Source organism: Lissotriton helveticus, chromosome 9, assembly GCF_964261635.1.
Source record: "Lissotriton helveticus chromosome 9, aLisHel1.1, whole genome shotgun sequence".
Lineage (NCBI taxonomy): Eukaryota > Metazoa > Chordata > Amphibia > Caudata > Salamandridae > Lissotriton > Lissotriton helveticus.
The window spans coordinates 1288044957-1288070664 of NC_136070.1; the positions used below are offsets into that span (position 1 = coordinate 1288044957).

General features: G+C 53.7%; 1 protein-coding gene across 1 annotated transcript in view; it reads left to right on the forward strand.

Moving 5' to 3' along the window:
• STAB1 (stabilin 1) overlaps positions 1 to 25708 on the forward strand; it is a 769578-nt gene that overhangs the window by 253307 nt on the left and 490563 nt on the right. The gene's annotated exons all lie outside the window — the stretch shown is intronic.

The window sequence follows — 25708 nt, forward strand, 5'->3', positions numbered from 1 at the left end:
GACACAGACAGGTCCTAAGACAGTGCCACTTGTGCAAATAAAAAAAACTTTCACGATACAAAGTTCAAACCCATAAAGGCTTATTCAAAGTTGAGAATCATTGCAGGGGGAAACACGTGGTTCACCAAGAATGCATCAAATGATGAAACTGCGAGAGATCAACATAAGGTCTGTCTGCAAAGCAGGCACGGGAGAAGGCACAACAGGTCTGGCCCATATCCCAGAAAGGGACATTTTATATGTTTCAGGCAGTAAAGTCACACGTTCGACATGGGGAGGTCTGACATTACAGGGATGCAACAATAACGTTACATGCACAAACCAACTGAAGAATAAGGAATATTAGGAGCACCTTCTGTCGTGCATAAAATAATAAGGCATACATAAGAAATTAAAGAACTAACATGGCATGTATGCAACAAATAAAAACAATAGATTGTACAATGAATGAACGATTCATGGGGCCCGATTCACAGAACTAACTTAAGACAAAATCCTAAACTTACTACCATTTTGGTATTCACAGAAGGCACTTACTCATTTCGGTATTCACAGTAGGCACTTACTCATTTCGGTATTCACAGTAGGCACTTACTCATTTCGGTATTCACAGAAGTTAGGAGTCCTAACTTTAGGTCTCCTAAATGCCTTCTGTGAATACCGAAAGTCTTAACGTTAGGATTTTTCTCAGTTTAGGAGTAAAGTTAGGAGTCCTAACTTTACTAGTCCTAAACTGAGAAAAATCCTAACTTTAAGACTTTCGGTATTCACAGAAGGCATTTAGGAGTCCTAAAGTTAGGAGTCCTAACTTTACTACTCCTAAACTGAGTAACTTTAAGACTTTCGGTACTCAGAGAAGGCATTTAGGAGTCCTAAAGTTAGGAGTCCTAACTTCTGTGAATACCAAAATAGCAGTAAGTTTAGGATTTTGTCATAAGTTAGTTCTGTGAATCGGGCCCTTAGAGCCGACTTGGGAAAGAAGTCTTGAATGTGTTACAAAACAGAATCACTCTGCACATGGCTTCCTCTTGAGAAACACAAATGAATACATTTCAGCTAGCAAAGTGCAGAGTACCGTGAAATTTATTCTATTTTGCTTGTCTTCTGAACAGTGGCGTAACTAAAGTTGCGGGGGGGCCCCCTGCAAAGTACACGGTGGGGCCCCCCTCCCCAGGCCACCACCTACCACTTTTGCAGAGGAGGCCCCCTGGAGCTTGAGGGCCCACCCTGCACCGAGGGGGCTGCAGGGGCTTATCTTACGCCACTGTGAAGATGCCAGAAATACCTCTTATTTCAGTTATGGAGCTATCTCATTAGAAAAACAGCAGACCTACAACTTCGGGCCATAAGACATCCACTTTGACTCCAGGTAAAAAACAAAAGAAATTAATTTTGCACTGACGTAGCAATAATAATGAGCCCATAGTAAGCTTATTCTATTTTGGCCACAGCACAAAAATAGAAAAACGTTCCCATGTGCCCCGGCGTTGAGGTCTGTGGGACTGGCAGGTTTATGTGCCCGGGGAGGTCTGTGGGGCTAACAGGTGTCTGTGCCCGGGGAGATATGAGGGACTGGCTGGTTTCTGTGCCCGGAGAGGTCTGTGGGACTTGCAGGTTTCTCTGCCTGGGGAGGTCTGTGGGGCTAACAGGTTTCTCTGCCTGGGGAGGTCTGTGGGACTAGCTGGTTTCTGTGCCCGGAGACGTCAGTAGGACTGGCAGGTTTCTGTGCCCGAGGAGGTCTGTGGGGCTGGTAGGTTACTCTGCCTGGGGAGGTCTGTGGGACTGGAAGGTTTCTCTGCCTGGAGAGATCTGAAATGGACACATATAGAACACTCATTCGTGTAATTTGAGAGTTGATGCAGGCTGACGAGGCCGCAGTCTTTTGAACACAAACCGGGTTGTGCTAGCTAGAACACAATGACATTAAGATTGTTTTCTATTCATTAAAAACACTCGTCACAATGAACTGTCCTGAACTTTTCTTCTAATTCCAATATTCATGCGAGGTGGCAGGGCAGCCACGCCCTTCCGGAGATTGGGAAGTTGTTGGTATTTTGCCATCCAGCCACTAGGTGGCGGTCATGACGGCCCGCTGGGGTCCTGACTTTATCCCTGAATGGGAATTTACACACTTCTACACCGTGCATTCCCAGGCACACTCCTACACTCTACATTCCCAGACACACTTCTACACCGTGCATTCACAGACACACTTCTACACTGTGCACTCCCAGACAAACTTCTACACCGTGCAATCCTAGACACACTTCTACACTGTGTATTCCCAGACACACTTCTACACTGTGCATTCCTAGACACACTTCTACACTGTCCATTCCCAGACACACTTCTACACTGTGCGTTCCCAGACACACTTCTACACTAAGCATTCCCAGACACACTTCTACACTGTGCCCTCCCAGACACACTTCTACACTGTGCATTCCCAGACACACTTCTAGACTGTGCATTCCCAGACACACTTCTACACTGCATTCCCAGACACACTTCTACATTGTGCATTCCCAGACATACTTCTACACTGTGCATTCCAAGACACACTTCTACACTGTGCGTTCCCAGACATACTTCTACACTATGCATTCCCAGACACACTTCTACACTGCATTCCCAGACACACTTCTACACTGTGCATTCCAAGACACACTTCTACACTGTGCGTTCCAAGACACACTTTTACACTGTGCGTTCCCAGACATACTTCTACACTGTGCATTCCCAGACACACTTCTACACTGCATTCCCAGACACACTTCTACATTGTGCATTCCCAGACATACTTCTACACTGTGCATTCTAGACACAATTCTACACTGTGCATTCCCAGACACACTTCTACACTGTGCATTCCCAGACACACTTCTACACTGTGCACTCCCAGACACACTTCTGCACTGTGCACTCCCAGACACACTTCTACACTGTGCATTCCCAGACACCTTTCTACACTGAGCATTCCCAGACACACTTCTACACTGTGCCCTCCCAGACACACTTCTACACTGTGCATTCCCAGACACACTTCTACACTGTGCATTCCCAGACACACTTCTAGACTGTGCATTCCCAGACACACTCCTACACTGCATTCCCAGACACACTTCTACATTGTGCATTCCCAGACATACTTCTACACTGTGCATTCCAAGACACACTTCTACACTGTGCTTTCCCAGACATACTTCTACACTGTGCATTCCCAGACACACTTCTACACTGCATTCCCAGACACACTTCTACACTGTGCATTCCAAGACACACTTCTACACTGTGCGTTCCAAGACACACTTTTACACTGTGCGTTCCCAGACATACTTCTACACTGTGCATTCCCAGACACACTTCTACACTGCATTCCCAGACACACTTCTACATTGTGCATTCCCAGACATACTTCTACACTGTGCATTCTAGACACAATTCTACACTGTGCATTCCAAGACACACTTCTACACTGTGCGTTCCCAGACATACTTCTACACTGTGCATTCCCAGAAACACTTCTACAGTGTGTACTCCCAGAAACACTTCTACACTGTGCTTTCCTAGACACACTTCTACACTCTGCATTCCCAGACACACTTCTACACTGTGCACTCCCAGACACACTTCTACACCGTGTACTCCCAGACACACTTCTACACCGTGTACTCCCAGACAAACTTCTACACTGTGCATTCCCAGACACACTTCTGCACTGTGCGCTCCCAGACAAACTTCTACACCGTGCACTCCCAGACAAACCTCTACACTTTTCATTTCAAGACAAACTTCTACACTGCATTCCCAGACACACTTCTACACTGAGCATTCCCAGACACACTTCTGCACTGTGTACTCCCAGAAACACTACTACACTGTGCATTCCCAGACACACTTCTACTCTGTGCATTCCCAGACCCACTTCTACGCTGTGCATTCCCAGACACACTTCTACAGTGTGCATTCCCAGACACACTTCTACACTGTGTACTCCCAGACACACTTCTACACTGCATTCCCAGGCACACTTCTACATTGTACATTCCCAGACACACTTCTACATTGTGCATTCCCAGACATACTTCTACACTGTGCATTCCCAGACACACTTCTACACTGGGCATTCCCAGACACACTTCTACACTGTGCGTTCCCAGACATACTTCTACACTGTGCATTCCCAGACACACTTCTACACTGTGTACTCCCAGAAACACTTCTACACTGTGCATTCCTAGACACACTTTTACACGGTGCATTCCCAGACACACTTCTACACCGTGCACTCCCAGACAAATTCTACACTGTGCATTCCCAGACACACTTATACACTGTGCACTCCCAGACACACTTCTACACCGTGCATTCCAGACAAACTTCTACACTGTGCATTCCCAGACACACTTCTGCACTGTGCACATCCAGACACACTTCTACGCCGTGCACTCCCAGACAAACTTCTACAACGTGCATTCCAAGACACACTTCTACACTGTGCATTCCCAGACACACTTCTGCACTGTGCACTCCCAGACACACTTCTACACCGTGCACTCCCAGACAAACTTCTACACCGTGCATTTCAAGACACACTTCAACACTGTGCATTCCTAGATACACTTCTACACAGTGCATTCCCAGACACACTTCTACACTGTGCATTCCCAGACACACTTCTACATTGTGCATTCCCAGACACACTTTTATACTGTGCATTCCCAGAAACACTTCTACACTGTGCATTCCCAGACACACTTCTACATTGAGCATTCCCAGAAACACTTCTACACTGTGCCTTCCCAGACAGACTTCTGCACTGTGCACTCCCAGACACACTTCTACACTGTGCCCTCCCAGACACACTTCTGCACTGTGCACTCCCAGACACACTTCTACACCGTGCACTCCCAGACAAACCTCTACACTGTGCATTCACAAACACACTTCTACACTGCATTCCCAGACACACTTCTACACTGTGCATTCCCAGACACACTTCTATACTGTGCACTCCCAGACAAACTTCTACACCGTGCACTCCCAGACAACCTTCTACACTGTGCATTCCCAGACACACTTCTACACTGCATTCACAGACACACTTCTACACTGTGCATTCCCAGACACACTTCTACACTGTGCACTCCCAGACACACTTTTACACCGTGCACTCCCAGACACACTTCTACACTGTGCGTTCCCAGACACACTTCTACACCGTGCACTCCCAGACAAACTTCTACACTGTGCATTCCCAGACACACTTATGGACTGTGCACTCCCAGACACACTTCTACACCGTGCACTCCCAGACAAACATCTACACCGTGCATTCCAAGACACAGTTCCACACTGTGCATTCCTAGACACACTTCCACACTGTGCATTCCCAGACACACTTCTACACTGTGCATTCCCAGACACACTTCTGCACTGTGTACTCCCAGAAACACTTCTACACTGTGCATTCCCAGACACACTTCTACACTGTGCATTCCCAGACACACTTCTGCACTGTGCATTCCCAGACACACTTCTACACTGTGCATTCCAAGACACACTTCTACACTGTGCGTTCCCAGACATACTTCTACACTGTGCATTCCCAGACACACTAATACACTGTGTACTCCCCGAAACACTTCTACACCGTGCACTCCCAGACACACTTCTGCATTGTGCACTCCCAGACACACTTCTACACTGTGCCCTCCCAGACACACTTCTGCACTGTTCACTCCCAGACACACTTCTACACCATGCACTCCCAGACAAACCTCTACACTGTGCATTCCCAGACACACTTCTACACTGCATTCCCAGACACACTTCTACGCCGTGCACTCCCAGACACACTTCTACACTGTGCATTCCCAGACACACTTCTACACTGCATTCCCAGACACACTTCTACACTGTGCATTCCCAGACACACGTCTACACTGTGCATTCCCAGACACACTTCTACACTGCATTCCCAGACACACTTCTACACTGTGCATTCCCAGATACACTTCTACACTGTGTATTCCCAGACACACTTCTGCACTCTGCATTCCCAGACACACGTCTACACTGTGCATTCCCAGACACACTTCTACACTGTGCATTCCCAGACAAACTTCTACACTGTGCATTCCCAGACACACTTCTACACTGTGCATTCCCAGACACACTTCTACACTGTGCATTCCCAGACACACTTCTACACTGTGCTTTCCTAGACACACTTCTGCACTGTGCACTCCCAGACACACTTCTACACTGTGCACTCCCAGACACACTTCTGCACTGTGCACTCCCAGACACACTTCTACACTGTGCATTCCCAGATACACTTCTACACCGTGCATTCCCAGAAACACTTCTACACTGTGCATTCCCAGATACACTTCTACACTGTGCTTTCCTAGACACACTTCTGCACTTTGCACTCCCAGACACACTTCTGCACTGTGCACTCCCAGATACACTTCTACACCGTGCATTCCCAGATACACTTCTTCACTGTGTATTCCCAGACACACTTCTACACCGTGCATTCCCAGACACACTTCTACACTGTGCATTCCCAGACACACTTCTACACTGTGCATTCCCAGACACACTTCTACACTGTGCATTCCCAGACACAGTTCTTCCCAGACACACTTCTACACTGTGCATTCCCAGACACACTTCTACACTGTGCATTCCCAGACACAGTTCTTCCCAGACACACTTCTACACTGTGCATTCCCAGACACACTTCTACATTGTGCATTCCCAGACATACTTCTACATTGTGCATTCCCAGACATACTTCTACATTGTGCATTCCCAGACATACTTCTACATTGTGCATTCCCAGACATACTTCTACATTGTGCATTCCCAGACATACTTCTACACTGTGCATTCCAGACACACTTCTACACTGTGCATTCCAAGACACACTTCTACACTGTGCGTTCCCAGACATACTTCTACACTGTGCATTCCCAGAAACACTTCTACACTGTGCACTCCCAGACACACTTCTACACCGTGCACTCCCAGACAAACTTCTACACTGTGCATTCCCAGACACACTTATGCACTGTGCACTCCCAGACACACTTCTACACCGTGCACTCCCAGACAAACATCTACACCGTGCATTCCAAGACACAGTTCCACACTGTGCATTCCTAGACACACTTCCACACTGTGCATTCCCAGACACACTTCTACACTGTGCATTCCCAGACACACTTCTGCACTGTGCATTCCCAGACACACTTCTACACTGTGCATTCCAAGACACACTTCTACACTGTGCGTTCCCAGACATACTTCTACACTGTGCATTCCCAGACACACTAATACACTGTGTACTCCCCGAAACACTTCTACACTGTGCACTCCCAGACACACTTCTGCATTGTGCACTCCCAGACACACTTCTACACTGTGCCCTCCCAGACACACTTCTGCACTGTTCACTCCCAGACACACTTCTACACCATGCACTCCCAGACAAACCTCTACACTGTGCATTCCCAGACACACTTCTACACTGCATTCCCAGACACACTTCTACGCCGTGCACTCCCAGACACACTTCTACACTGTGCATTCCCAGACACACTTCTACACTGCATTCCCAGACACACTTCTACACTGTGCATTCCCAGACACACGTCTACACTGTGCATTCCCAGACACACTTCTACACTGCATTCCCAGACACACTTCTACACTGTGCATTCCCAGATACACTTCTACACTGTGTATTCCCAGACACACTTCTGCACTCTGCATTCCCAGACACACGTCTACACTGTGCATTCCCAGACACACTTCTACACTGTGCATTCCCAGACAAACTTCTACACTGTGCATTCCCAGACACACTTCTACACTGTGCATTCCCAGACACACTTCTACACTGTGCATTCCCAGACACACTTCTACACTGTGCTTTCCTAGACACACTTCTGCACTGTGCACTCCCAGACACACTTCTACACTGTGCACTCCCAGACACACTTCTGCACTGTGCACTCCCAGACACACTTCTACACTGTGCATTCCCAGATACACTTCTACACCGTGCATTCCCAGAAACACTTCTACACTGTGCATTCCCAGATACACTTCTACACTGTGCTTTCCTAGACACACTTCTGCACTTTGCACTCCCAGACACACTTCTGCACTGTGCACTCCCAGATACACTTCTACACCGTGCATTCCCAGATACACTTCTTCACTGTGTATTCCCAGACACACTTCTACACCGTGCATTCCCAGACACACTTCTACACTGTGCATTCCCAGACACACTTCTACACTGTGCATTCCCAGACACACTTCTACACTGTGCATTCCCAGACACAGTTCTTCCCAGACACACTTCTACACTGTGCATTCCCAGACACACTTCTACACTGTGCATTCCCAGACACAGTTCTTCCCAGACACACTTCTACACTGTGCATTCCCAGACACACTTCTACATTGTGCATTCCCAGACATACTTCTACATTGTGCATTCCCAGACATACTTCTACATTGTGCATTCCCAGACATACTTCTACATTGTGCATTCCCAGACATACTTCTACATTGTGCATTCCCAGACATACTTCTACACTGTGCATTCCAGACACACTTCTACACTGTGCATTCCAAGACACACTTCTACACTGTGCGTTCCCAGACATACTTCTACACTGTGCATTCCCAGAAACACTTTTACAGTGTGTACTCCCAGAAACACTTCTACACTGTGCTTTCCTAGACACACTTCTACACTGTGCATTCCCAGACACACTTCTACACTGTGCACTCCCAGACACACTTCTACACCGTGTACTGCCAGACACACTTCTACACCGTGTACTCCCAGACAAACTTCTACACTGTGCATTCCCAGACACGCTTCTGCACTGTGCACATCCAGACACACTTCTACGCCGTGCACTCCCAGACAAACTTCTACAACGTGCATTCCAAGACACACTTCTACACTGTACATTCCCAGACACACTTCTACTCTGTGCATTCCCAGACCCACTTCTACGCTGTGCATTCCCAGACACACTTCTACAGTGTGCACTCCCAGACACACTTCTACACTTTGTACTCCCAGACACACTTCTACACCATGCACTCCCAGACAAACCTCTACACTGTGCATTCCCAGACACACTTCTACACTGCATTCCCAGACACACTTCTACGCCGTGCACTCCCAGACACACTTCTACACTGTGCATTCCCAGACACACTTCTACACTGCATTCCCAGACACACTTCTACACTGTGCATTCCCAGACACACGTCTACACTGTGCATTCCCAGACACACTTCTACACTGCATTCCCAGACACACTTCTACACTGTGCATTCCCAGATACACTTCTACACTGTGTATTCCCAGACACACTTCTGCACTGTGCATTCCCAGACACACGTCTAGACTGTGCATTCCCAGACACACTTCTACAATGTGCATTCCCAGACACACTTCTACACTGTGCATTCCCAGACACACTTCTACACTGTGCATTCCCAGACACACTTCTACACTGTGCATTCCCAGACACACTTCTACACTGTGCTTTCCTAGACACACTTCTGCACTGTGCACTCCCAGACACACTTCTACACTGTGCACTCCCAGACACACTTCTGCACTGTGCACTCCCAGACACACTTCTACACTGTGCATTCCCAGATACACTTCTACACCGTGCATTCCCAGAAACACTTCTACACTGTGCATTCCCAGATACACTTCTTCACTGTGCTTTCCTAGACACACTTCTGCACTGTGCACTCCCAGACACACTTCTGCACTGTGCACTCCCAGATACACTTCTACACCGTGCATTCCCAGATACACTTCTTCACTGTGTATTCCCAGACACACTTCTACACCGTGCATTCCCAGACACACTTCTACACTGTGCATTCCCAGACACACTTCTACACTGTGCATTCCCAGACACACTTCTACACTGTGCATTCCCAGACACAGTTCTTCCCAGACACACTTCTACACTGTGCATTCCCAGACACACTTCTACACTGTGCATTCCCAGACACAGTTCTTCCCAGACACACTTCTACACTGTGCATTCCCAGACACACTTCTACATTGTGCATTCCCAGACATACATCTACATTGTGCATTCCCAGACATACTTCTACATTGTGCATTCCCAGACATACTTCTACATTGTGCATTCCCAGAAATACTTCTACATTGTGCATTCCCAGACATACTTCTACACTGTGCATTCCAGACACACTTCTACACTGTGCATTCCAAGACACACTTCTACACTGTGCGTTCCCAGACATACTTCTACACTGTGCATTCCCAGAAACACTTCTACACTGTGTATTCCCAGACACACTTCTGCACTGTGCATTCCCAGACACACGTCTACACTGTGCATTCCCAGACACACTTCTACACTGTGCATTCCCAGACACACTTCTACACTGTGCATTCCCAGACACACTTCTACACTGTGCATTCCCAGACACACTTCTACACTGTGCATTCCCAGACACACTTCTACACTGTGCTTTCCTAGACACACTTCTGCACTGTGCACTCCCAGACACACTTCTGCACTGTGCACTGCCAGACACACTTCTACACTGTGCATTCCCAGATACACTTCTACACCGTGCATTCCCAGATACACTTCTACACTGTGCATTCCCAGATACACTTCTACACTGTGCTTTCCCAGACACACTTCTGCACTGTGCACTCCCAGATACACTTCTACACCGTGCATTCCCAGATACACTTCTTCACTGTGTATTCCCAGACACACTTCTACACCGTGCATTCCCAGACACACTTCTACACTGTGCATTCCCAGACACACTTCTACACTGTGCATTCCCAGACACAGTTCTTCGCAGACACACTTCTACACTGTGCATTCCCAGACACACTTCTACACTGTGCATTCCCAGACACAGTTCTTCCCAGACACACTTCTACACTGTGCATTCCCAGACACGCTTCTACATTGTGCATTCCCAGACATACTTCTACATTGTGCATTCCCAGACATACTTCTACATTGTGCATTCCCAGACATACTTCTACATTGTGCATTCCCGGACATACTTCTACACTGTGCATTCCAGACACACTTCTACACTGTGCATTCCAAGACACACTTCTACACTGTGCGTTCCCAGACATACTTCTACACTGTGCATTCCCAGAAACACTTCTACAGTGTGCTTTCCTAGACACACTTCTACACTGTGCATTCCCAGACACACTTCTACACTGTGCACTCCCAGACACACTTCTACACCGTGTACTGCCAGACACACTTCTACACCGTGTACTCCCAGACAAACTTCTACACTGTGCATTCCCAGACACGCTTCTGCACTGTGCGCTCCCAGACACACTTCTACACCGTGCATTCCCAGACAAACCTCTACACTTTTCATTTCAAGACAAACTTCTACACTGTGCTGTTGGACAGGCCGCATGGTCGGGCTGTCCCCCCTCCCCGCAACGGGACCCGGACCCTGGCTCTCCCTGAATCCCCAACCAGAGTCCCCGGCGACCACCCGAAGTAACCTGCAATCCCTCCACCACAAGACACCAGCTCCGGACCCAGCTGGCCCGGGTCACCATCCGCACCCCGGCCTCGGCCCAGCCGCCATTTTGGGGTACTACAGCACGAGGCCGCGTGGCCTCAACTCGACCCTAACCCTGGGCCCGGCCGGCCCCGACATCGAGGCACCAACCTCCTCCCAGGAGGCAGAGTGACCACTTGGCAAGTCAATGGGAGAAGGAATCGTCAACGGCTCTCCTCCGCCAGGTGTCGATCACCCCAGGCCGCCCTGGGCGCTGGCTCCACCCCCCTGCTGGGTGTCTGGACTCCCTCATCCCGGACCTCCCGGCCCCCCAGGCGCGAGGGTCCGGACATCAAAGGGGACCAGACCTATAACTGGGGCAGGGCCAGACCAGGAAGGTAGTTGTATCCTGGAGTCGAGAGACCCGAGAAGAACTCATCCGCGACTGGCCTGCTGGCGCTGCCGCGGCCCTCTGCCTCGTGAAACCATCGTCTTGGCCTGCTGGCGCTGCCGCGGCCCTCTGCCTCGTGAAACCATCGTCTTGGCCTGCTGGCGCTGCCGCGGCCCTCTGCCTCGTGAAACCATCGTCTTGGCCTGCTGGCGCTGCCGCGGCCCTCTGCCTCGTGAAACCATCGTCTTGGCCTGCTGGCGCTGCCGCGGCCCTCTGCCTCGTGAAACCATCGTCTTGGCCTGCTGGCGCTGCCGCGGCCCGACTTGCAGACTCGCCAGCTCGAGGATTGTGAGCTCACCTCTTGCCACCTCCTGTACCAACCCGGTACCAAGACTGTCCCGCTACCCCCTTTTTCCCTACAGAGACTAGAAGTGAGAGGACCCTCGGGTCCGATATATCCTGTATCGCCAATATCCGTGCCCTACAAACCTTATATAAAAGTATTGAACTCAACCTGGTGTGGTGGCTGTTTGTGGGGAGGGAGGTGACATATCTGTACAATCGCCGGAGGTGGTCCTCATCGGGGACCTCTCCCTCAGTAGACGGCCGACCCTCAGGGTCCCCGTCTAACATTGGTGGCCAGCGGCGCGATCCGAACCTACGCATAATAGTACAGAGAGTCACTCTCCCCACGACACACAACCACCATGACAACAGAGAGCGGAACAACGGAAAAATTCCAGATGGAAAAATTGGAAGACTACAACCACCGGGAACTGAAGCAATATTGCATAGAACTTGGCCTTCCAACCACAGGTCTGAGCACAAAGGAAGACTTCAAATGAGCCCTAGAAGCTTGGGCAGAAACGGGTACGGCCGTACCCCGAACACGAACAACCGAGACGGGCCCCGCACCAATTGAAGAAAGAAGAGCGGGGCTCTCCCTGGAAGAGATCCAAGAAAGAGAAAAAAGCAGACTCCACGAATTAGAACTGGCCCGACTTCGCTTGGATGGAGAACTCAAACTGGCGGAACAAAAAATAACTCTGGAACACTTACGGCTCCGAGAGGAGCGAGAAGAGAAGCAAAAACAGAGAGAGCTAGAGGAAAAGAAACTAGCGTACGAACATGAGCGCAATCTCAAGGAACTGGAAATCCAGAAACAGAATAAAGAACTCGGGTTCCCCGAACGACCGAGCCTGCCTGCCTCTACCGAGCCCAAGGTTCACATCCCCAAAGATGTCATCCGGGAATACCACAAGAACGATGATATACAGCAGTGGTTTAAAGCCTATGAGGTGGCCATGACCTCCCACCAGATTCCACGGAGCGACTGGGGAGCCGGGTTATGGGGGAGGTTTGTCAACGAAGGGCGGGACGCCCTGCTGCAACTCCCGGACCATCTGATGACATCCTACGACCACATGAAGGCCGCCCTCCTCACTCGATACGGGCTCACACCCGAGATGTACCGCCAGCGGTTCCGCGACTGCAAACGGATTCCGGGTACGACTTGGGTGGAGTACGTGAACTTCTTTAGTCGAGCCTTCGAAGGGTGGATCAAGGGCAACAAAGTGACCACCTACGAACAACTTTTTGACCTTATCGTATGGGAGCACCTGTCTAACAACTGCTTCGTGGAACTCCGGCAACACCTCTTGGACAGTAAACTAACCGAACCTCGACAACTCGCCGCCGAAGCCGACCGGTGGGAAAGCACCCAAGTTGGCCGGAACGGACCCAGCGAATCATCCAGACCGTACCCAGGGCCCCATCGCCCCCGGGGAGGAGGAGGAGGGGGCCAGGGTCGGGGGAGAGACCCCGGCCCCTTGTCGCCCACAAGCAGCCCCTCGACCCCGGCCGGCCGAGGGAGCCCGGCCATCCGGGCCGGTTCCCGGGCCAACGTTATGTGCCACAGATGCCAGCGACCCGGCCACTACGCCAGTGATCCCAACTGCCCAAAGAATCCGAACACTACCCCCCGCCAGGTCGCAGCGGCCGCCCTAGGGGAAGAACTAATCCCGGACGACCAAGAAGAGTACGAGACCGACCCCTCTGAGTGGGCACCAGCCGCCATGGCGCTGGTCTGCTTGGGGGAGAGAGAGATGATTCCGCGGGCCCCCCTTCCCGCCAACACGCAGAAGTACAGCCCGTGGGTCAACATTAATGGCCGCCGGGCGGAAGCCCTCCGCGACACCGGGGCCAGTGTAACGGCGGTCCGACGCCACCTTGTCACTCCAGACCAAATCCTGCCGAACATTCTTTGCCCTGTCCGATCAGCAGACAACTCCGAAAGTCTGTGTCGCATGGCCTGCGTCCCCTTCGAGTGGGGAGGAGTAACAGGGATGTTAAAGGTAACTGTCCGCGATGATGCCCCCGTGGATTGCCTCCTAGGAAACGACCTTGAAAGCTCTCCCTGGGCAGCCGTCGAACGGAGAGAACACCTGGGAATGCTCGGCCTCCCCGAATGGGTCTGCGTCACGACCCGGTCCATGACCGCCCGCGCGGTCCCCAGTCTAGAAGAGCCCGAGTGGCCGGAACCTCCTCCCGCGCTCATCCCAGAGGAGGCCGCCCCAGAAGCCAGTCCCTCGACCCAAACAGAAGAAGGATCCGACCAGCTTCGGGACGTCCCTGACCTGGCACAATGGCGTCAGGAGGGAGGCCCCACTCAGGAACAATTCCGGGCCGAACAGAAAACATGTCCCTCTCTCGAAGGACTCCGGCAGCAAGCCCTGGCCCAGAGCACAGGGGATACCTCGGGGGCCCACTGGATCTACTGGGACCAAGACCTGCTCTACAGCGAGCAGAAAATTGCAGAACTAGGAGCCAGTCGGGTACTGGTGGTGCCCCTTCGCTTCCGAGACTTTCTCCTGAACTTAGCCCACGATGTCCCCCTTGCCGGACACCTGGGACAGGATAAAACCTACGACCACCTGGTGACCCATTTTTTCTGGCCCCAAATGCGAAAGGATGTCACCAACCACTGCAGGGCCTGCCCCACCTGCCAGGCCAGCGGAAAAAGTGGCCGAAAAATCAAAGCACCTTTACAACCCTTTCCTGTCGTCACCACCCCGTTCGAACGAGTGGGAATAGACATTGTTGGGCCCCTCGACCCCCGAACAGCCCAAGGACACCGGTTCATCCTGGTCCTAGTAGACCACGCCACCCGCTATCCCGAGGCCATCCCTCTTCGGACTGTGACGGCCCCCGTGGTGGGCCGAGCCCTGATGGGGATCTTCTCCCGGGTGGGGTTCCCCCGGGAGGTCGTCAGCGACAGGGGCACGAACTTTATCTCCAGATATATGAAGTCTCTCTGGCAACAATGCGGGGTCACCTACAAATTCACGACCCCCTATCACCCGCAAGGAAACGGACTGGTCGAGAGGTTCAACCGCACCCTCAAGGGAATGATTATGGGCCTAGAGGAACCCCTTCGACGCCAGTGGGACGTGCTACTTCCATGCCTCCTGTTTGCCTATCGGGAGGTCCCGCAGAAATCCCTCGGCTTCAGCCCATTTGAACTCCTGTACGGGCACCCCGTCCGGGGCCCCCTCAGCCTAGTCAAGGAAGGTTGGGAGCAGCCTCCCCAGAAAACTCCCCCAGACATCTACAGGTATCTCCTGGCTCTTCGCAACCAGACCCGGCGGTTCCGAGAAACCGCCAAAGCCAATCTCGAGGCCAGTCAGGAGGACATGAAGAGATGGTACGATCAGCACGCATCCTCCATCGAGTTCGAACCGGGACAACGGGTCTGGGTGATGTCCCCGGTTGAACCCTGTGCACTCCAAGACAAATGGTCCGGACCCTTCAAGGTGATCGAACGCAAGGGGCCCGTCACCTATTTAATCGACATGGAGACTGCCCGGAACCCTCTACGGGTCCTCCATGCCAACAGGCTCAAACCCCATTTTGTGCGATCCGAACTCAGCCTCCTGATGGCTACCGATAACGGGACGGAAGAAGACTCCGAACCCCTTCCGGACTTACTGAGGGCCCTCGAGCGGGATGGCTCAGTGGAAGGGGTCCAGCTCTCCGAGGCCCTGTCCCCGGAGCAACGCCAAGACTGTCAAGCCCTCCTGAGGCGGTTCGCCTCCCTGTTCTCCCTCACACCCGGAGTCACCCCCTGGTGCCTTCACGATGTGGACACCGGGGACAGCCCTCCTATTCGACACCAGGCGTACCGCGTACCAGACCGGGTGCGCGCCTGCATCCAGACCGAGGTGTCCAAAATGCTGGCCCTAGGAGTGATCGAACCCTCAGACAGCCCCTGGGCAAGCCCAGTCGTCCTGGTTCCCAAGGCGGCCGCCCCGGGCGTTGCCCCTGAGCTCCGGTTCTGCGTGGACTATCGGGGGCTGAATGCAGTTACCAGGACCGACGCTCACCCCATCCCCCGGGCAGATGAGCTAATTGACCGGATGGGGGCCGCCCGCTACCTGAGCATCTTCGACCTAACGGCGGGCTACTGGCAGATCGCCCTCACCCCTAGGGCCCAAGAACGTTCCGCCTTCTCTACCCCGGACGGGCACTACCACTTTAAAGTAATGCCCTTCGGCATGAAAAACGCTCCGGCAACGTTCCAACGGCTGGTGAACCAGGTACTGGCGGGCCTGGAAGACTTCAGCGCCGCCTACCTGGACGACATTGCTGTGTACAGCCATCAGTGGACCGACCACCTCCGCCACCTGCGGGAGGTTCTACACGCCCTCCAGCAAGCCGGGCTCACCATCAAGGCCAGCAAGTGCCAGGTTGGCCAAGGGTCCGTGACCTACCTGGGACACCAAGTGGGAAGCGGGCTGGTGGCCCCTCTCCAGCTCAAGATTGCTGCACGAGGCCGCGTGGCCTCAACTCGACCCTAACCCTGGGCCCGGCCGGCCCCGACATCGAGGCACCAACCTCCTCCCAGGAGGCAGAGTGACCACTTGGCAAGTCAATGGGAGAAGGAATCGTCAACGGCTCTCCTCCGCCAGGTGTCGATCACCCCAGGCTGCCCTGGGCGCTGGCTCCACCCCCCTGCTGGGTGTCTGGACTCCCTCATCCCGGACCTCCCGGCCCCCCAGGCGCGAGGGTCCGGACATCAAAGGGGACCAGACCTATAACTGGGGCAGGGCCAGACCAGGAAGGTAGTTGTATCCTGGAGTCGAGAGACCCGAGAAGAACTCATCCGCGACTGGCCTGCTGGCGCTGCCGCGGCCCTCTGCCTCGTGAAACCATCATCTTGGCCTGCTGGCGCTGCCGCGGCCCTCTGCCTCGTGAAACCATCGTCTTGGCCTGCTGGCGCTGCCGCGGCCCTCTGCCTCGTGAAACCATCGTCTTGGCCTGCTGGCGCTGCCGCGGCCCTCTGCCTCGTGAAACCATCGTCTTGGCCTGCTGGCGCTGCCGCGGCCCTCTGCCTCGTGAAACCATCGTCTTGGCCTGCTGGCGCTGCCGCGGCCCTCTGCCTCGTGAAACCATCGTCTTGGCCTGCTGGCGCTGCCGCGGCCCGACTTGCAGACTCGCCAGCTCGAGGATTGTGAGCTCACCTCTTGCCACCTCCTGTACCAACCCGGTACCAAGACTGTCCCGCTACCCCCTTTTTCCCTACAGAGACTAGAAGTGAGAGGACCCTCGGGTCCGATATATCCTGTATCGCCAATATCCGTGCCCTACAAACCTTATATAAAAGTATTGAACTCAACCTGGTGTGGTGGCTGTTTGTGGGGAGGGAGGTGACATATCTGTACAATCGCCGGAGGTGGTCCTCATCGGGGACCTCTCCCTCAGTAGACGGCCGACCCTCAGGGTCCCCGTCTAACATGTGCATTCCTAGACACACTTCTACACTGTCCATTCCCAGACACACTTCTACACTGAGCATTCCCAGACACACTTCTGCACTGTGTACTCCCAGAAACACTTCTACACTGTGCATTCCCAGACACACTTCTACTCTGTGCATTCCCAGACCCACTTCTACGCTGTGCATTCCCAGACACACTTCTACAGTGTGCATTCCCAGACACACTTCTACACTTTGTACTCCCAGAAACACTGCTACACTGCATTCCCAGGCACACTTCTACATTGTACATTCCCAGACACACTTCTACATTGTGCATTCCCAGACATACTTCTACACTGTGCATTCCCAGACACACTTCTACACTGGGCATTCCCAGACACACTTCTACACTGTGCGTTCCCAGACATACTTCTACACTGTGCATTCCCCGACACACTTCTACACTGTGTACCCCCAGAAACACTTCTACACTGTGCATTCCTAGACACACTTCTACACTGTGCATTCCCAGACACACTTCTACACCGTGCACTCCCAGACAAATTCTACACTGTGCATTCCCAGACACACTACTGCACTGTGCACTCCCAGACACACTTCTACACCGTGCATTCCAGACAAACTTCTACACTGTGCATTCCCAGACACACTTCTGCACTGTGCACATCCAGACACACTTCTACGCCGTGCACTCCCAGACAAACTTCTACAACGTGCATTCCAAGACACACTTCTACACTGTGCATTCCCAGACACACTTCTGCACTGTGCACTCCCAGACACACTTCTACACCGTGCACTCCCAGACAAACTTCTACACCGTGCATTTCAAGACACACTTCAACACTGTGCATTCCTAGATACACTTCTACACAGTGCATTCCCAGACACACTTCTACACTGTGCATTCCCAGACACACTTCTACATTGTGCATTTCCAGACACACTTTTATACTGTGCATTCCCAGAAACACTTCTACACTGTGCATTCCCAGACACACTTCTACACTGTGCATTCCCAGAAACACTTCTACACTGTGCATTCCCAGACAGACTTCTGCACTGTGCACTCCCAGACACACTTCTACACTGTGCCCTCCCAGACACTTCTGCACTGTGCACTCCCAGACACACTTCTACACTGTGCATTCACAGACACACTTCTATACTGTGCACTGCCAGACAAACTTCTACAACGTGCACTCCCAGACAAACTTCTACACTGTGCATTCCCAGACACACTTCTACACTGCATTCCCAGACACACTTCTACACTGTGCATTCCCAGACACACTTCTACACTGTGCACTCCCAGACACACTTCTACACCGTGCACTCCCAGACAAACTTCTACACTGTGCATTCCCAGACACACTTATGCACTGTGCACTCCCAGACACACTTCTACACCGTGCACTCCCAGACAAACATCTACACCGTGCATTCCAAGACACAGTTCCACACTGTGCATTCCTAGACACACTTCTACACTGTGCATTCCCAGACACACTTCTACACTGTGCATTCCCAGACACACTTCTGCACTGTGTACTCCCAGAAACACTTCCACACTGTGCATTCCCAGACACACTTCTACACTGTGCATTCCCAGACACACTTCTGCACTGTGTAGTCCCAGAAACACTTCTACACTGTGCATTCCCAGACACACTTCTACACTGTGCATTCCCAGACACACTTTTACACTGTGCATTCCCAGAAACACTTCTACACTCTGCATTCCCAGACACACTAATACACTGTGTACTCCCCGAAACACTTCTACACTGTGCATTCCCAGACACACTTCTGCATTGTGCACTCCCAGACACACTTCTGCACTGTTCACTCCCAGACACACTTCTACACCATGCACTCCCAGACAAACTTCTACACTGTGCATTCCCAGACACACTTCTACACTGTGCATTCCCAGAAACACTTCTACACTGTGCATTCCCAGACAGACTTCTGCACTGTGCACTCCCAGACACACTTCTACACTGTGCCCTCCCAGACACACTTCTGCACTGTGCACTCCCAGACACACTTCTACACCGTGCACTCCCAGACAAACCTCTACACTGTGCACTCCCAGACACACTTCTACACTGTGCATTCCCAGACACACTAGTTTTCTCTGTGCACCTGGTTCCTTCTGTGCACCTGATTATTTCCGTGCACCTGGTTCTCTCCCTGCATCTGGTTCTACCATGCACCTGTTTTTCTTTGTGCGCCTGGTTATCCCAGTTGACCTGGTTCTCTCCATGCACCTGGTTCTCTCCCTGCACATAGTTCTCTCCATGCACCTGGTTCTCTCTGTGCACCTGGTTCTCTCAGTGCACCTGGTTCTTTCCCTGCACCTGGTTCTCTCCCTGCACCTGGTTCTTTCAATTCACCTGGTTCTCCTGTGCACCTTGTTCTCTCCATGCACCTGATTCTCTTCGTGCGCCTGGTTCCCTCCCTGCACCTGGTTCTCTCCATGCATATGGTTATCTCTCTGCACTTGGTTCTCTCTGTGCACCTGGTTCTCTCTGTACACCTGGTTCTCTCTGTACACCTGGTTGTCTCTGTATACCTGGTTCTCTCTGTATACCTGGTTATCTTTGTGCACTGGTTCTCTCTCTGCACCCGTTTATCTCCCTGTGCACCTGGTTTTCTCTGTAGACCTGGTTCTCTTTGTATACCTGGTTCTCTCCCTGCACCTGGTTCTTCCTGTGCACCTGGTTCTCTCCGTGCACCTGGTTCTCTCCATGCACCTGGTTCTCTCTGTGTACCTGATTCTCTCGGTATACCTCGTTCTCTCTGTATACCTGGTTATCTTCGTGGCACCTGGTTCTGTTCCTGCACCTGGTTCTCTCCCTGCATCTGGTTTTCTCCCTACGCCTGTTTTTCTCTGTATACCTGGTTCTCTCTGTACACATGGTTCTCTCTCTGCACCTTGTTCTCTCCTTGTACCTGGTTCTCTCTGTACACTTGGTTCTCTCTGTACACCTGGTTCTCTTTCTGCACCTTGTTCTCTCCTTGTACCTGGTTCTCTCAGTGCACCTGGTTCTCTCCATGCACCTGGTTCTCTCTGTGCACATGGTTCTCTCCGTGCACCCGGTTCTCTCCGTGCACCTGGTTCTCTCTGTGCACCTGGTTCTCTCCATGCACCTAGTTCTCTCGGTATACCTGGTTCTCTCTGTACACCTGGTTCTCTCTGTGCACCTGGTTCTCTCTGTGCACCTGGTTCTCTCCGTGCACCTGGTTCTCTCCATGCACCTGGTTCTCTCCGTGCACCTGGTTCTCTCTGTACACCTGGTTCTCTCTGTACACCTGATTCTCTCTGTACACCTGGTTCTCTCCGTGCACCTGGTTCTCTTTGTGCACCTGGTTCTCTCGGTATACCTGGTTCTCTCTGTATCCCTGGATATCTTCATGCACCTGGTTCTCTACCTGCACCTGGTTTTCTCTGTATACCTAGGTTTCTCTGTATAACCGGTTCTCTCTGTGTTAGACGGAGACCCAGAGGGTCGGCCGAATACTGGGGAGAGGCCTCCGATGAGGGCCGTCTCCGGCGATCGTACAGACAGGTCACCACCCTCCCCACAGATAGACACCACACCAGGATGAGATCGACACTCTTTATATATGGTTCTCGTGGCAAGGTTATCAGCGGTACAGGATTCAGGACTCGAGGGTCCTCTCAATTCTAGTCTCTGTAGGGAAAGGGGTAGCGGGTCAGTCTTGGTACCGGGTCGGTACCGGGGGGTGGTAGGAGGGAAGCTCACAATCCTCGAGCTTAGGAGTCTGCAGGGTCGGGCCGCGGCAGCACCAGCAGGCCAAGGCGATGGTTCAAGTACAGAGGGCCGCGGCAGCGCCAGCAGGCCAGGGCGATGGTTCAAGAGAGCCGCGGCAGCGCCAGCAGGCCAAGGCGATAGTTCACGTTGCGGAGGGCCGCCGCAGCGCCAGCAGGCCAAGATGATGGTTCAAGTACAGAGGGTCGCGGCAGCGCCAGCAGGCCAAGGCGATGGTTCAAGGGAGCCGCGGCAGCGCCAGCAGGCCAAGGCGATAGTTCACGTTGCAGAGGGCCGCGGCAGCGCCAGCAGGCCAAGATGATGGTTCACGTTGCAGAGGGCCGCGGCAGCGCCAGCAGGCCAAGACGAAGGGTTCACAGGGCAGGGCTGCGGCAGCGCCAGCAGTCCGTCAAGGATGAGTTCTTCTCGGTGTCTCTCGACTCCAGGATACAACTGCCCTCCTGGTCTGGGGCTTCCTCAGTTATAGGGCTGGATCCCTTTGATGTCCGGACCCTCGCGCCTCGAGGTCTGGAGGTCCGGAGTGAGGGGGTCCCGACACCTAGCAGGGGGTTGGAGCCAGCGCCCAGGGAGGCCAGGGGTGATCGACACCCGGCGGAGGAGAGCCGTTGACGCCTTCTTCTGTCATCGACCTGCCAAGTGGTCTCTTTACCTCCTGGGTGGAGGTTGGTGCCTCGATGTCGGGACCGGGCCAGGCCCAGGGTTGGGGTCGGGTCGAGGCCATGCGGCCTCGTGCTGTAGTGTCCACAGATGGCGGCTGGGCCGGGGTCATGGCGCTGACGGGGACCAGGGCCAGCCGGTACGGGAGGGTTCAGGAGCTGGCGTCCCGTTGTGGACGGGTTGCGGGTCGCCTCGAAGGGTTGCCGGGGTGGCTCTTGCTGGGGATTCAGGGAGAGCCGGGGTCCGGGCCCCGTTGTGCGGAGGGGGCGCGGCCCAGCCACGAGGCCTGTCCAACATGCGTCCCCCCCAGCTGAAAGCGGGGAGAGTCAGCCATCCTCGTGGGGACTCTCCTCGCCGAGGCGGAAAAAGCGTGACAGGCCGTCTGCGTTGGCGTGGTCCTGGCCTGGACGATGCTCCACAGTGAAGTCCATCCCCTGTAAGGAGATGGACCAGCGCAACAGTTTCGGATTCTCCCCCCGCATCTGCATCAGCCATTGCAGGGGTCGGTGGTCTGTCTGCACCCGAAAGGGGGTGCCGAAGAGGTAGGGCCGGAGCTTCTTGAGGGCCCATACTACGGCGAAGGCCTCCCTCTCGATGGTGCTCCAGCGCTGTTCCCGGGCCAGCAGGCGTCGGCTGATGAATGCCACTGGTTGATCGACTCCCTCGGTGTTGAGTTGGGAGAGGACGGCCCCCACGCCATGCTCGGAGGCGTCCGTCTGCACGATGAATTCCCGGCCGTAGTCGGGAGCCTGGAGTACGGGGGCAGTGCACATGGCGGCCTTCAGTTTCTCGAAGGCTGATTGGCAGTCCGGAGTCCAGTTGATCATTTTGGGGCTCTTCTTGGATGTGAGCTCCATGAGGGGCCCCACGATGCTGCCATAGTCTTTCACAAACCGCCGGTAGTACCCGGTGAGCCCCAGGAAGGCTCGGACCTCGGTCTGGGTCGTAGGGGGTTGCCAGGCCTGGATGGCCGCGATCTTGAGCTGGAGGGGCGCCACCAGACCGCTTCCCACCTGGTGTCCTAGGTAGGTCACGGACCCTTGGCCCACCTGACATTTGTGGCCTTGAGGGTGAGCCCGGCCTGCTGGAGGGCGTGTAGAACTTCCCGCAGGTGGCGGAGGTGGTCGGTCCAGTGGTGACTGTACACAGCGATGTCGTCCAGGTAGGCGGCGCTGAATCCTTCGAGGCCCGCCAGTACCTGGTTCACGAGTCGTTGAAATGTTGCCGGAGCGTTTTTCATGCCGAATGGCATCACCCTGAAGTGGTAGTGACCGTCCGGGGTAGAGAGGGCGGATCGTTCTTGGGCCCTGGGGGTGAGGCCGATTTGCCAGTAGCCCGCTGTTAAATCGAAGATGCTCAGGTAGCGGGCGGCCCCCATACGGTCAATCAGCTCATCTGCCCGGGGGATAGGGTGAGCATCGGTCCTGGTAACGGCATTCAGTCCCCGGTAGTCCACACAGAACCGGAGCTCAGGGGCAACGCCCGGGGTGGCGGCCTTGGGGACCAGGACGACGGGGCTGGCCCAGGAGCTGTCCGAGGGTTCGATCACTCCCAGTGTTAACATCTTGGACACCTCGGTCTGGATGCAGGCGCGCACCCGATCTGGTACGCGGTATGCCCTGTGGCGAATAGGGGGGCTGTCCCCGGTGTCCACTTCGTGAAGGCACCAGGGGGTGACCCAAGGGGTGAGAGAGAACAAGGATGCGAATCGTGTCAGGAGGGCTAGACAGTCTTGACGTTGCTCCGGGGCCAAGGCCTCGGAGAGTCTGACCCCTTCCACGGAGCCATCCTGCTCGAGGGTCCTCAGCAGGTCCGGAAGGGGCTCGGAGTCTTCTTCTGTCCCATTATCGGTAGCCATCAGGAGACTGAGTTCTGAACGTACAAAATGGGGCTTGAGTCGGTTGGCGTGGAGGACCCGTAGGGGGTTCCGGGAAGTTTCCATATCGACTAAGTAGGTGACGGGCCCCTTGCGTTCGATCACCTTGAAGGGCCCGGACCATTTGTCCTGTAGAGCACAGGGTTCAACCCAGACCTGCTGTCCCGGCTCGAACTCGAGGGAGGAGGCGTGCTGGTCATACCATTTCTTCATGTCTTCCTGACTGGCTTCAAGGTTGGCTTTGGCGATCTCCCTGAATCGCCGGGTCTGGTTGCGAAGGGCCAAGAGGTATTTGTACACATCCGGGGGAGTTTTCTGGGGGGGCCTCTCCCAACCTTCCTTGACTAGGCTGAGGGGACCCCGGACGGGGTGCCCGTACAGGAGTTCAAATGGGCTGAAGCCTAGGGATTTTTGAGGGACCTCTCGGTAAGCGAACAGGAGGCACGGGAGTAGCACGTCCCACTGGCGACGGAGGGGCTCTTCTAGGCCCATGATCATTCCTTTGAGAGTGCGGTTGAACCGCTCGACCAATCCATTTCCTTGTGGGTGATAGGGGGTCGTGAATTTGTAGGTGACCCCGCACTGTTGCCAGAGAGACTTCATATATTTCGAGATGAAGTTCGTGCCCCTGTCGCTGACGACCTCCCGGGGAAAGCCCACCCGGGAGAAGATCCCCATCAGGGCTCGGCCTACCACCTGCGCCGTCACGGTTCGGAGGGGGATAGCCTCGGGATAGCGGGTGGCGTGGTCCACCAGGGCCAGGATGAACCGGTGTCCTTGGGCGGTTCGGGGGTCCAGGGGCCCCACAATGTCTATTCCCACCCGTTTGAACGGGGTGGTGACGACGGGAAAAGGCTGCAAGGGTGCTTTGGTTTTTCGGCCACTTTTTCCGCTGGCCTGGCAGGTGGGGCAGGCCCTGCAATGGTTGGTGACATCTTTTCGCATTCGGGGCCAGTAAAAGTGGGTCACCAGGCGGTCGTACGTTTTGTCCTGTCCCAGGTGTCCGGCCAGGGGTATATCGTGGGCTAAGTTCAAGAGGAAATCTCTGAAGCGGAGGGGCACCACCAGCACCCGACTGGCCCCCAGTTCTGCAATCCTTTGCTCACTGTAGAGCAGGTCATTGTCCCAGTAGATCCAGTGGGTCCCCGAGGTGTCCCCTGCGTTCTGGGCAAGGGCTTGCTGCCGGAGTCCCTCGAGGGAGGGACAGGTTCTTTGTTCTTGTCGGAATTGTTCCTGGGTGGGGCCCCCCTCTTGACGCCACTGGGCCAGGTCGGGGAGGTCCGGGAGCCGACCGGGCCCTTCTTCGGTTTGGGCCGGGAGACTTGATTCTGGGGTGGCCTCCTCCGGGACAATCGCGGGAGGAGGCTCCGGCCACTCGGGTTCTCCTGGACTGGGGACGGCCCGGGCGGTCATGGACCGGGTCGTGGCACAGACCCATTCGGGGAGACCCAACATCCCCAGGTGCTCTCTCCGTTCGACTGCTGCCCAGGGAGAACTTTCGAGATCGTTCCCCAGGAGGCAATCCACGGTGGCATCATCGCGGACAGTTACTTTCAGCATCCCTGATACTACTCCCCATTCGAAGGGGACGTAGGCCATTTGGCATAGAC